General features: G+C 42.2%; 1 protein-coding gene across 1 annotated transcript in view; it reads left to right on the forward strand.

The window, feature by feature from the left end:
• Nucleotides 1-4,288: 4,288 nt before the first annotated feature.
• The window catches only part of LOC106013188, a gene marked incomplete at its 3' end in the record, with an annotated part of 17,076 nt that continues 8,835 nt past the window's right edge, over nt 4,289-12,529 (forward strand). Inside the window, 1 exon segment of the mRNA XM_035972488.1 lies at nt 4,289-4,669.

A 12,529-nucleotide genomic window follows, 5' to 3' on the forward strand; every position in this document is an offset into this window, starting at 1 on the left:
TAGTAGTAGTAGTAGTAGTAGTAGTAGTAGTAGTAGTAGTAGTAGTAGTAGTATGACTCCTATTACCATCATTTTTGCCTCTCTTTCCATTGTGACAACCAGGCGAAACAATCGCTCTGACATCATAGCCAAGGACGACAAGAAAGCTGACCACCATCCACCTAAGAATGAGCCAAAGCCAAAAGTGACAAGGCCAAGCACGTTCTCCGTCCGGCGGGCAGCCTTGAGAGACAGGCCTTTCCACCTACCCCGCGCCAAAATCCTGCCCTGACGGGACACGGCTCCAGCACAACAGTGGAAGAATTGCGGGGATATACGTCATCAAATAATGTAGACCTTGAAATAACCAGAGTTTTTTTTTTTTTTGACTTTTTATTTGGTCACCCTCTGTGGCCGTTAGGCGTTGAGTGGAGATGCAGTTTTCGATGGTGGGCCAACTCTGCAGTTGTCTCAACTGGGATGTTATAAAATTGTCTGGGCTCCTTTTACCCCCTCATTCCGTCTTTTGTGCAGCCTGCCTCTTCCTTTATCGCCTGAGTACTTAGTGTTATAGGCTCTTGAGGCTGGCTGGTTAGGTGGCATTCGTATTAGGTTGCCAAACCTTTAGTTTATTCTGTTTTCTTGCTAGAGGCAGGCAAGACCCCGTTCCAATAGTTGCACTTAGGTACTTCTTTTTTTTCTCTACCAGTCTCGTCTTGAAATGGGGTTCTGTGGAGACATTTCTTCTAACATGCAGCGATTTTGCTTTCATGTGTTTTACATGTACGTAGGGTCCTGGTCTGGCACTGGTAGCAAAATGTTGGTATACATTGAAGTGATGAGCTGTCTTTGTGTCCACGAAGATGTTTGAATGAGATAGACAGGGTGCGAGCTGATAGGTGACGGTGTTGGCTTTTTGAGTTGGCTTTTCTATTTCTCCGTCTATGGGCCCGTTTTCAGAAGAAAAAAAATCTTGCGAAGATATTTAATTTCAAACTCCTTGACCAGTTACAGTTGTCTAGTATTGAAATGAATATTCTGGGGATTATGTGTTCGGCTAACTATTATAACTTCTGTATTTTATTTTGTTTATTCTCTTTTCATATTTCTCGCAGCTGTTGTTCAGGTTGGTGGTGTGATTTTTTTGTTGGTTTGCTCTTCTCCAAAAAGAAGTTCACTTAGGCTTTCTTGGCTTTGGTTTGGGTTTGCGTTATTGTGTCCATATGTATTATAAAACGCATCCCCATCTTACTCCTAATCTAACTTTAAACAAGTCTGTGTTGTCGTCTTTTGTTCTTACTGAGCTTCTGCTGTTGGTGTATAGAGCTCTAATGTTTTCTAATAGTTGTCCTCTGAGACCATACATTTCAAGTGTCTTCCACAGTTCAGCTCGGTTCACTTTATACCAAAAGCTTTCCTCTGATCTATGACGACGACCTTGGCTTCCTTGTTGTACTCCATGGTTTTCTCGCACATCTGTCGTAATGTGAATACAACATCCGTGCATCTTCTTCCTTTGCAGAATCCGAACTGAGCTTCTCTTAGGTTTCTCTTTGCTATAGGTCTTATCCTTTGTTTTATTGTTTTGGTGTATGCTTTCCATGGCACCATTGTGGCTTTCTGGTAGTCTTCGGGGCATTTCCTTTATTCCCACGTTCTACCGAAAATTCGCCTCAGCCACAATGTACACCTGTGCTTCCACAAACTTTTATGGCTTTTGCTGAGGTGTCATCTGGTTCTGGGACTTTGCAACGAAAAAAAACTGTAATTGAGAAATACGTTATCAGCGAGTGTCGACAATGAAGTAACATTGAGTCGTTTGCAATCTTTTATATGTGTTCACCTTTGACTGTGTGTGTTAGTGAGAGAGTTTATAACATTATATACTAGTACATGTATACAATTCTATATCAATAACTAAAAATTCGGAATGTTTGTTTTGGTTGTTGTTTTTTTAAAATCAGGTTCTTTTTCAATGGAGGAATGACCAAATATATCGTAATATCGACTTTGACAGGCAATCTGTCCATAATTTACAAATTACATTTAGTCCAAACTGATTTTGGAAATGATGTGTTTATTGTTAAATAAGTTTCGGTTATGATTAGCAAACATTTGGACACTCACAATATGCAGGGTGATCCCCCAAAAAACGTTACAACTTGTTTAGTAAATATCATCCTCCATACTGAAGTTTTGCGTTTCAGATTTGAACATAACGTTTGGAAGCCAAAAGGAATTTGTCTGATACACATTTTAGATAAGTCCATTGAATGGTTTTGCTCTATATAGATCTAGTGCATAAAAAACAACGACCCATTTTCAACCTTGTCGCCATTTTCATAGCATGACGCAACAGTTCGCATTATAGCAAATCAGAACTGAAAAGTTCTTTTTAAAATGACCACTTCAGGTCGAACATGCACCATCCGCAGCCCTTTAAATGTCACCAGAGTGCAGATTTCAGAAGCCGAGTCCCATGAGACGTCTGTCTGTAGACGATCTGCAGCTAGGACTTTCCTACACATCAACAGTCTGCATTCTCATGGCATACCTTAACCTACGACAATACCATGGTCATCTTCGCTGGGCCGAGATGACATGGATCAGAGCGTGGCAATGTGTTCATGATTCCTCGATTGTTTTGTAAAGAGGGATCATTTCCTCGATGACATTTGGTTTAGTGCAAAGTCCATTTTCACCCTGCTGGAAATGTTAACTTAAAAAATGCTGTCTATAGGGCACCCCCACTCTATTGTCTCTAGAAGCCATTTCTTAGTAAACATGTACGGTGTATGTGGCTTTAAAAACTCATGGTTTAGCAGGTCCTTGTGTTTGGGCACCACTGAACATTTAGAACGACGCGTTAAAAATGTGTTGAGTCCAAAGGAGGGAATGAGGAGCACTGCTTCTAGGAATTTCCGAATGAAATCGTTAGGTTTTTAAAACTTTGTAAAAGATATTAAATGTTGTTTAAATGTCACAGGGATGGAAATTTAATGTCAAAGAGAAAATAAAGAAAAGGGTCAACTAATCTTTTTACGACTTCCTTTACAAGATTTTTAAACACTGGTGAACATTGCGTTTTTGAGCGCTTTTTTCTTTCAGCCTTTTCCGTTTTCAAAACATGTTTATTCTTCGTGGATTCTAGAACAATTTTTGCGCGAGATATTCAGAAAAAAAGTTGTAAAGTTTCTTTGGGATCACCCTGTATTAAATTTGTATGAAAATGGTTCAAGTACCTAATAGATCAATGCACTCTATGCCCAGTAATACAGTTTGACAAAATAGTTGGTCAACCTTTATGTCGTCGTAGTGGAAAACTGGGCTACTAGAAAACATTCCAGACTAAGTTTTTAAAATATTACGTTTCCGTGAAGTCCAAAATATAATGTGTGATCTACTAACTTCACTATGTAAGTTATTGCGCTGTACTTTTCATCAATCGTACAGAACCTTTCTATGTTAATCATAAAAAGTATAAATAAGATGTAAGCCTGGGTGTTTTTACGCCCCCATCGACACAATTTAGATGTTAGGAGGCGGGCTTTGGCCCTGCCTGTCAGGGCCAGCCCGGGCTAACAGGAATACAAAATCCCATAAGAAAGACAGAGATTATCCGATAAAATTCTCCCCACACGGCAATCGAACTCAAGTCTTCAGTTAAAATGTATGGTGCACGTGATAAATGGACGTATAGTCTCGATTGTGCTCACTTTGATGGCAATATATGCCGCCGTTTACGCAAAATTCGGTATCACATGAACAAGCCACCAAGGCGAAAGCTTAGAGACTTAGATCGTGCCAGGGCTATGGCATGGCTGCAGGATGGAGATGGAGCCCGAGAAGTTGCCAGAAGGCTTGCAGTGTCGCACTCTGTCATTGTCCGCCTGATGCAGCGCCATCAAGCCACTGAATCGGTCCAAGAACGCCCACTTGCAGGTCGACCAAAGAAAGCCACTCAGAGTGTTTCCTTAACTTATGTTGAAATCCGTATGAACCATTCAGAGATGAAACAAGATCTAGAGAGTTTGAACGGGAGTCTCGTTTGTTTCTTCACACTTCACTGTCAGAATGATGCCAGCTGTGTAGTATACTAGCTAATATTATGTAAAGATGTGCCACACGATGCTCGTGTGAAGGAAACACGTCATGGGTTTAAATATGTGTCACATGGTGTCGAGTGCATCGATCTAATATGCATACAGATGTCTCACATGAGTACTTTCAGTATCAAGGACCTAAACTAACCCCCCCCCCCAAAAAAAAAAAAAAAATTAAAAAAAATTAAAAATTAAAAATTACAAGAAAATAAAAAATAAAAAATAAATCAAAACATTGTCCAAACACCACCCAAGACCCAACCTGTTTTAGTACTGAGGACGTGCGTGCAGTCTCCATCCTGTCGAAAACGGACATTTATTCGTAGGTCCTGCATGGTCTTTCTGGAGTTGTTTCACCAAAACTAGATCCAAATTCGCGTTCCTCGGTTTTCCCGAAATGTCTGACCTCCATGCCGGCAGCGCACAGTCTGTGAATGCTCTCAGCTGACAAAAGCTGGAACAAGATACCGGCAGAGATATTCACTACTGTCAAGGATAGATATAATAGTTTTAATCTTTGCTAATGTACTCAAGCATTGCCACGGCATAAACATCAGGTCTATGTCGCATGCCAAAAAAGTAACAGGGTATGTAAAACGATCCTACTCGTTTCCTTGCTTTCGTTTACATTTTAGATCATTGGATCTTTTAGCAAAGTTTTATTGTTTTAAACTTGTGTAGTTGATTGTAATAATTATAATAATAATAATATTCTGGCGAGCAAAAGAAAATGGGCAGTTTTCAAATCGGTGCTGTATGAGTAGTCTCGCGAATTTTGATTTGGCGATTGACATGCTATGCTTGCGTGACTTTAGAAAGTCGGTCAAAACAACATTTGATTATTTTGTTGTTGTAAAAAGTGTTTACAATATGTTTGGCCTAAAACATGTTTTCTCGTTTTTTCTTGAAAGTTTACAAAATGCCTTTACTTTTATTCTTTATTCGTTACACACTTCAACGTGTGTCAGGGAAAAGGCCGTCAGAGTTTTGGGGTTAGTTCTTTTGAATTTTTTTAAAATACGATGCCTCGTCTCAGTGATGCGCAACGTCAAGAAGCTCTTGGCATGCCGAGAGCTAATGCAACGGTTTCTTCTGTCGCTAGAGCTTTCAATGTTGAGAGAGATACGATCCAAAAGCAAAGGATACACTTCAAGCAAGTGGTTCGGTTAGTGACACTCCAAGGTCTGGTCGTCCTCGTGTCACTACTGCTGTTGAAGACAGAGTTCCACACTTGCGGGATCGGTTTCAAACAGCTTCTAAAACTGCCAGAGATTGGCCTGGGCTTAGACCAATCAACAGCTTCACCGTTCGTCGACGCTTGAAAGCCCACGAAATCGTTGCCCGACCCCCAGCTCGACGCACTCGTCTCCTCCAAAGACATCGTCATGCCAGACTCCACTGGGCAATGTCTGCACCAGTGATGGCTGAACCGCTAGTGGAATAGAGTGATATTTTCTGACGAGTCCAGATTTGTTTTGGAACGCCACTATGGAAGGCAGAAAGCCTACCGGAGACGTCATAAACGTCATTTACCTCAGAGTGTAAGTGCTGTTCCTGACAAACTTAGCATTATGGTAAGGGAATCCATAACCAGTACTGATGAATTCGACCAAGTCATTATCGACGGTAATCTGACTGCCCGGAAATACATCAAAGACGTTCTCTATCCACACCCTCTGCCGTTTCTGGCTCGCCACAGGAACAATCTCGTGTGCCGACAGGACATTGCTCCAGCACACCGTGCCTCTGATACCCAGAGATTCGGCCACCCCCAACGACAACCCCACAAGTGCAACAATCATTAACGAATGCTTGGAATTATATTCTCCAGCAATTTATCCAACGACTTGTGCAATAAATGAGTCAGAGATGTACTGTAGTCATCAATGTTGGTGGGAGTTACACCCGTCACTATTTTTGGGATTTTGAACATTCGAATCGGTGTTATGAGTTTCTAAATAAAGGTGTGTTTTTGATCGTTTTTCTTAGTTTTTTGTCTGCCCTTAATGAAAAAATGGCAAGCCTTTCAAAATCCATTGGCAATACGTCATTACTACGGTAAGGAACGGAAATAATGCCCAGAACGTAGTGTGCCCACTTTCTTTTGCTCGTCAGTATATAATAATCATTTTACCGGTACTATACAACGAGTACACAGTAAGGGAGGAGTTCCGCAGAGGTCCGACCCTAAGCGTGACAAGGTCCACGGAGCAAACTAGATCTATACTACAGTTAGGGTTAGGGCTTAGGGTTAGCGTATATAGGGTTAGGGTTAGGGTAAGGTTAGGACTAGGGTTAGGGATAGGGTATAGGGTTAGGGTTAGGGTTAGGATATGAGTTAGGGTTTAAGGTTAGGGGTAGGGTATACCCCGCTCAAAATACCCTCTCTTTTGTGTGTTGTTAGTCTGCCGCCCTCCGCGGAACTCTTTTCAAAGTAACAAATTGTCTTACAAAACAGACGGGGTGTTGATGTACATGACCTCTGTAGTGCAATTTCTGTACCAAACATTATAAGTCTATAAGTAACTCTCTAACTTATCCCATTAGAGAAACCTGGTATATGTAAAGTTAGGCCCATTGGGCATATTGTTCAATAACGTCCGTTGCTATGGTTCTAATAAACTAGTAAGTCTGTACCCGCATCTTCTGTGCATTATCAAGTCAAATAAAGAGTTCTGAACTCAACTCAACATGGGGAGAACTTCTTTTGGTTTTAATTATTCGCTACAATTATTATGTTAGCCGTCTGTGAATCTTTGAGAAGGTTGTGTGATTCGCATGACAGTATCAACTACCAGAGCTGTAACTGTCAAAGATTCAAGCCACATACAATTGTTGACAGCTTTCTTAGACTCCCGGAAAGAGAGTTCACTTGGTCCACTCTAATTTTGTGTAAGTGTTTTACGGCGCTTGCAACTACGTAAGGTCATATGAGCGCGCGGGACACATAAAACATATTTCAGTTGGTAAGAAATCTCGAATGTTGCCCGAGTGGCGGCCGAGGCCTACTCTTATCGATTTTGGACCACCAAGGGATCTTTAACGTGCGCAACTTGCACACGGGTCCTCCGAGATTTTTCGCCCTTGTCCGAGAAGGCTAGGCTTAGATCTTACCTACCACAAGAGCAGGGATGTGGCTGAAAGACAGCAGTAAGAGGGAGCCAAGGAGAAGCAGTAGGAAGATTGCAGAAAGAGCCCGGAGCCCAGAGGATGGGGCAAAGGAGGTGAGGGGGGTGGGGGCAGAAAGTGGAGACGAAAGCAAGCGACAGAACATTGTTAGACAGCAGGAAATTATGTGAAAAGGAGAAAAGTTTTAGAGAAGAAAAATTTCCGTCGCTATTCGGATGCGAACCCAGGACCTATTGAATGAGGGGCGAACACCTTAACCTCTAGGCCACGATAGAGCCCCCGGGAGGACGTTTAAATATGTTTTGACGCTGTATAAATGGTATAAAGGTCATTTTTAGATTACTTTGAATATCATAGATTATCTTCAAACCTATAATAAAAGTAAAAGGTACTATTTCGAGGATAATGTCCCCAGCCATTCACTCACCCTTAAAAACAAACACACATTGTGGCCATAAGACCACGCCCTTCTTAATTCTGCTTGTGTTTTGGAATATATCGTTGTCAGAAATTCACACAAATATATGGAATATTAAAAAGACAAAATTGGAATGAAAAGAAGCTGGTATTTGATTTTCTTTAGATTTGTATCTCTTTATTATTTAAGATCATTAAAACATACAAACAAACAAAAAACCCAGACAAGTACTAACTTTAAACAATTTATCTTTCTGTAAAATACAGTGTATATGACTCTCCACTGTTCAGGGGAGAGGTGGTGTTTGGTAAGGCTTCCGCTAAAAATTGGGTCAAAATACATGTATTGTTTTGAGAGGTTTTTGCCCTGTTGAATACATGTGTTTACATAAAAGATCCAGTTTACGTACTTGGGACTTTGATGGCCACTTTCTCTGAACTATGATGGTTAGAAACAGTAGACCACGATCAAAGTAGATTATTTTTCGACTTTGGAGGCCATTTTTTTCTGAATTATGCTTTTCAAAGACAACACACCATGAAAATAGCGTAACCTTATTTGCAGTTTATAGGCTAGTCGTTTTTGTCTTTTTCATATGACAGGGAGAATGCGTATTTATAATAATCAAGTTTGGAGACTGGGGGGGGGGGGGTATTTTGGCACCTCGGTGTTTCAGTTTTACTGTACTAAATTCATTTTTTCTGTCTGTAAACCGAAATAAAAATTAGCTCATTTTAAGTATCATTCGTGTGGTATTTCTCGGAGAAAGTGCTTGGCGGAGGCTGTGAGTACAACTCGTCAGGGACTCCCTCATTCTCGATGATTTTGTCTAGACGATGCGCAGCTTCCATTTCTGCGTAAGGGCGCTTGTCAACAGCATCCGCTACGCCCCAGAAAAAAAATAAAAACGATGATGAAAGCGTCAAACGCTATGAACTAATACTTACTTTGTCAACAGCCTCCTTTCCGCTCCGCTCATCACCGGTCCACACCGCTCCTCACTTTTGTGCGTCAAACATGTCGAACGCTTTACGGGTTGTGAGGAGAGTCGGGTGTGATTTGTTGGACTTTGACGGTGCTGCTGTTGCTGCTGCTGCTTCTGCTGCTGCTGGTGGTGGTGGTGGTGATGATGATAATGGGATTAATAATAAGGGAAAAAACAAAACAAGCAGTGAAACTTACTTTTAAGTGACAACCAATCTTTGGAATGGGGGAATTTCCTTTCTCCAGTTTGTGTCTTGTTTCTGTAAGCCAGGGGCGCACGTGGTCAGAAGAAAATCAAATGCAGCTTTCTTCATCTTGCATTTTTATCTCCTTCAGAGAATAATTGGAGTAGGAGACTGAATTTTCCTAATTTGGTGTGGTCACGACATATGGGATAAATCCAGTAACGACGATAATTGGAGAGACACTTCCTTTTGTTTTTTTGTTTTTTTGCTGGGTTTTTTTTTTTTTGGGGGGGGGGGGGTAAGTGTTTTACAGCGCTGGCAACTGCATAAGGTCCTATGAGCGCTCTGGACTCATAAAACAATTTCAATTGCCGGGAAATTTTGAATTTTGCCCGGGTGGCGGCTGAAGCCTACTCTTATCGATTTTAGACCACCAAAGGAACTTCAACGTGCGCAGCTTTCCCACGGGACCTCCGAGATTTTCCGCCCTTGTCCCAGAAGGCTAGGTGTAGATCTTACCTACCATTTGATCACGGATGTGGCTGAAGGACAGCAGAAAGAAGGAGCCAAGGAGAAGCAGTAGAAAGGTTGCAGAAAGAGTCAGGAACCCAGATGATAGGGCAAAGGAGGTGAGGGGGTGGGGGCAGAAAGTGGAGACGAAAGCAGACGACAGAACATTGTTAGAGAGCAGGAAATTATGTGAAAGGAGAAAATTTGTAGAGAAGAATTTTTCTATCACTATCCGAATTCGAACCCGGGACGTTTGAATGAGAGGCGAACACCTTAACCTCTTGGCCATGAAAGCCCCCATTTCCTTTTGTACCACAACACAACCAAAGAAAGATTTTGCGATTTCTTGTCGGCGCTCTTTTGTATCAGGTACCAAAATAAAAGCGGAGTGGGGCGGATGGTGTGGATAAAGACGACCTGCACGTTTCTGTCAAGACATTTCATTATGAGGATCGGAGGGGTGAGGAGCTGAAGCTGTGGACTCCTAACCAATACGAGAATGTTTCATAATACTCAACAACAAAAGTTACGCTAGTCATAACAAAGCCACTTAAAGACTCAGGTGTTTAATAACTCACATTCGCTAGAATGTAGACCATGACCGATTTTGTTGTATTTAGAGATGTTGTGAGCTCAGGTCACCAACCTGAAAACTGCTCACAGTGTATAAAATAAGGTCATAATGTGGAGGAAGAAGAAAAAATGCAAACTGAGTATTTTCTTGGGCATGCCAGTTGGTGAGCAGTTTTTATTGTCTGAAAAGTGTTCACCCGACCGAGGGGTATAAATTGACAGGACGTAACGCTTTCTTCAGTCGAGTGTTTTTAGCCAGCGACCATGCCATGACTGATCGAAACAAGCCAAGAAAGGGCTATCGGCAGATTGCAGGCGAGAGAGAGTCCAACAGATGTGTCATGGGTGTGTCCATCTCAACAATATGTCGACTCCGAAGACACTTTCAAGTTACTGGAAGTACTCGTGATGCTCACAGAATTGGCCGACAACGAGTGACGTCGGTACGCCAAGACCATGCCCTTCTGCGGAATCACCCGCGAGACAGCTACATGTGTGCTACCAAATCGGCCCAAAATTACTTTGGAAACCACGGGAGAACCATTTCAGACTGTGCGCCGCCGGCTTCGAGAAAGACAACTGCAATGTCATCGATCTTCGAGACGTGCAGTCCTCTCTGTAAGACATCGGCAGGAACGTTTGGCGTGGGCTCAGCAAAATGTGAACTGGACCTGGCGACAGTGGAGAAATGTCCTATTCACTTACCAAAGCCCTTTTGCGCCAGTCGAGGAGATGGAATGATCTGGATATGGAAAAGACCCAACCATCGGTTTGATGCAAGTCGATGAATGGGGTGGTCACAGCATAATGATTTGCATGTGCAGTCGGCCTAAACCAACATGTGGGACCCGTTGTTTTTCAAAACTTTGGATCTGGTCAAGGTAACGGTGTTATTGCACTACGCTACATCCAACAGGTACTGGCATCTGTGATCATACCTCATTTCCAGCAACACCCGAACCTTATCCTGCAGCAGGACAACGCTCGACACCATACTGCAAGAGCTACGGCAGCCTTCTAACAGCAGAACAATGTCAGGGTGCTGCCATGGCCCTCAATTAGATCAGACCTTAACCCAATCGAGCACTATTGGGACCACATCCAAAGAGACCTGAATCGTTTTCCTTCACGACCAACAAAAGCACCTCAACTGCAGCGAGCCATCACTCAAAGTGGTGCAAATGTGAAAATGGTCGTCATTCACATACTTGTGAGGTCAGTGCCAAATAGATGGCAAGCTGCTGTGAATGTAAATGGCGGGCACACACGATATTGACATCACCAACTTAATGATGGACATACCCTTTAACTCCAGTACATCATTTATAACTGCAAAATCCAACTTTTTTCTCTCTCATGGGAGTCCTCTTTAATAAATGTGACCAAAAAATCAATAAAATCTCAAATTACTTACCAACGTCTTTATCTTCAAATACTTTGTATGTCACTTGCGATTCTTTTATTGTTGAATGTTAGAATCAGACTGGGTTTCATTTTTTTTTTCACGTCCTTTCTCATTTTTAAAAAAGATCATATCCCCGTTACTCTCTGCGAAACCATGGGGTCCCTTTCCGAACTTTAACCCGTGAATAGGTATGTGTTCTGAAACGTCAACAAAATATCTACAAAAGCAAACAAACAACAACAACAAGACCCGAGCAGAAGTCCTTGTCGCCACAATACCCCCAATGCTTTTTATTGTCCCACCTGTCACGCCCGATTGCCCACAAAGCCACAGTCGCCACCCGTGGTTTCTTTTCTTAAATATTGTCATTGCTGCACGGGTGTGTATTAACATGACACAGGTGTGCTTGCATCAGGATCACGTGTACCCTAACTTCCTTGTGCTGTGCGTAAAAACAGTGCGTTAAAATGCTGGTGTCAGGCTGTGTCGAGGCTGCAACTCTGTGCCTGCTCCTCTGTGTGTGTGTATAGTGTGTATTATGTAATGTGTGGCGTGCCAAACGTTGTGCTGCATGCGTCGCATTTAGTGTGTACCAACTCAGTCGTAGATTTAAGTGTTGACGGCCATTCCTATTGCTCTGATGTGTTAGACTGCAGCCAAATGATTTAAGCATGTACTCAATGATAACTCCGTATGACGACTTATTCATTTTAATGTAAGATAGTTTTGTTTACAGACTTGCTATGGGGGCTTTCGTGGCCTAGAGGTTAAGGTGTTCGCCTCTCATTCAAAGGTCCTGGGTTCGAATCCGGGTAGGTCTCCTTTCACCTTCTTTCCTGCTATTATAATAGACGCCACACATGAAGTTATAGAATCTATTTTTTTACGTTGGCGCACAGAGCTTTGTGTTGTGCTGTCTTCCCAAAACATGTACGTATACCATACCTTCTAGTGTTGAGGTAATTCAGGGTATAAAAGTAAGGAATAACCCCCCCTCGAATCTAAAAACGGGTAAATTGAAGAGATGGTCGACAAAGTCAAGATAATTTCTTCCGTCTTTATTTAAATCAAAAACATTTTAATGTTTACGTCCCTTGGCTTAACAGTCGCCCTTGGTATGCAGCCTCTTATTCAGAGGTTAGAGTAGTGCTTTCTTTACCGTTACATGCAGTTCTGTCGCTCTTTGTTGTCTTAACGTGGGGTTGGGGTGGGGAGAGGTTAATGAAAAGGGGTTGGGGGGGGG

The sequence above is a fragment of the Aplysia californica genome, unplaced genomic scaffold (genome assembly GCF_000002075.1).
Source record: "Aplysia californica isolate F4 #8 unplaced genomic scaffold, AplCal3.0 scaffold00708, whole genome shotgun sequence".
NCBI lineage: Eukaryota > Metazoa > Mollusca > Gastropoda > Aplysiida > Aplysiidae > Aplysia > Aplysia californica.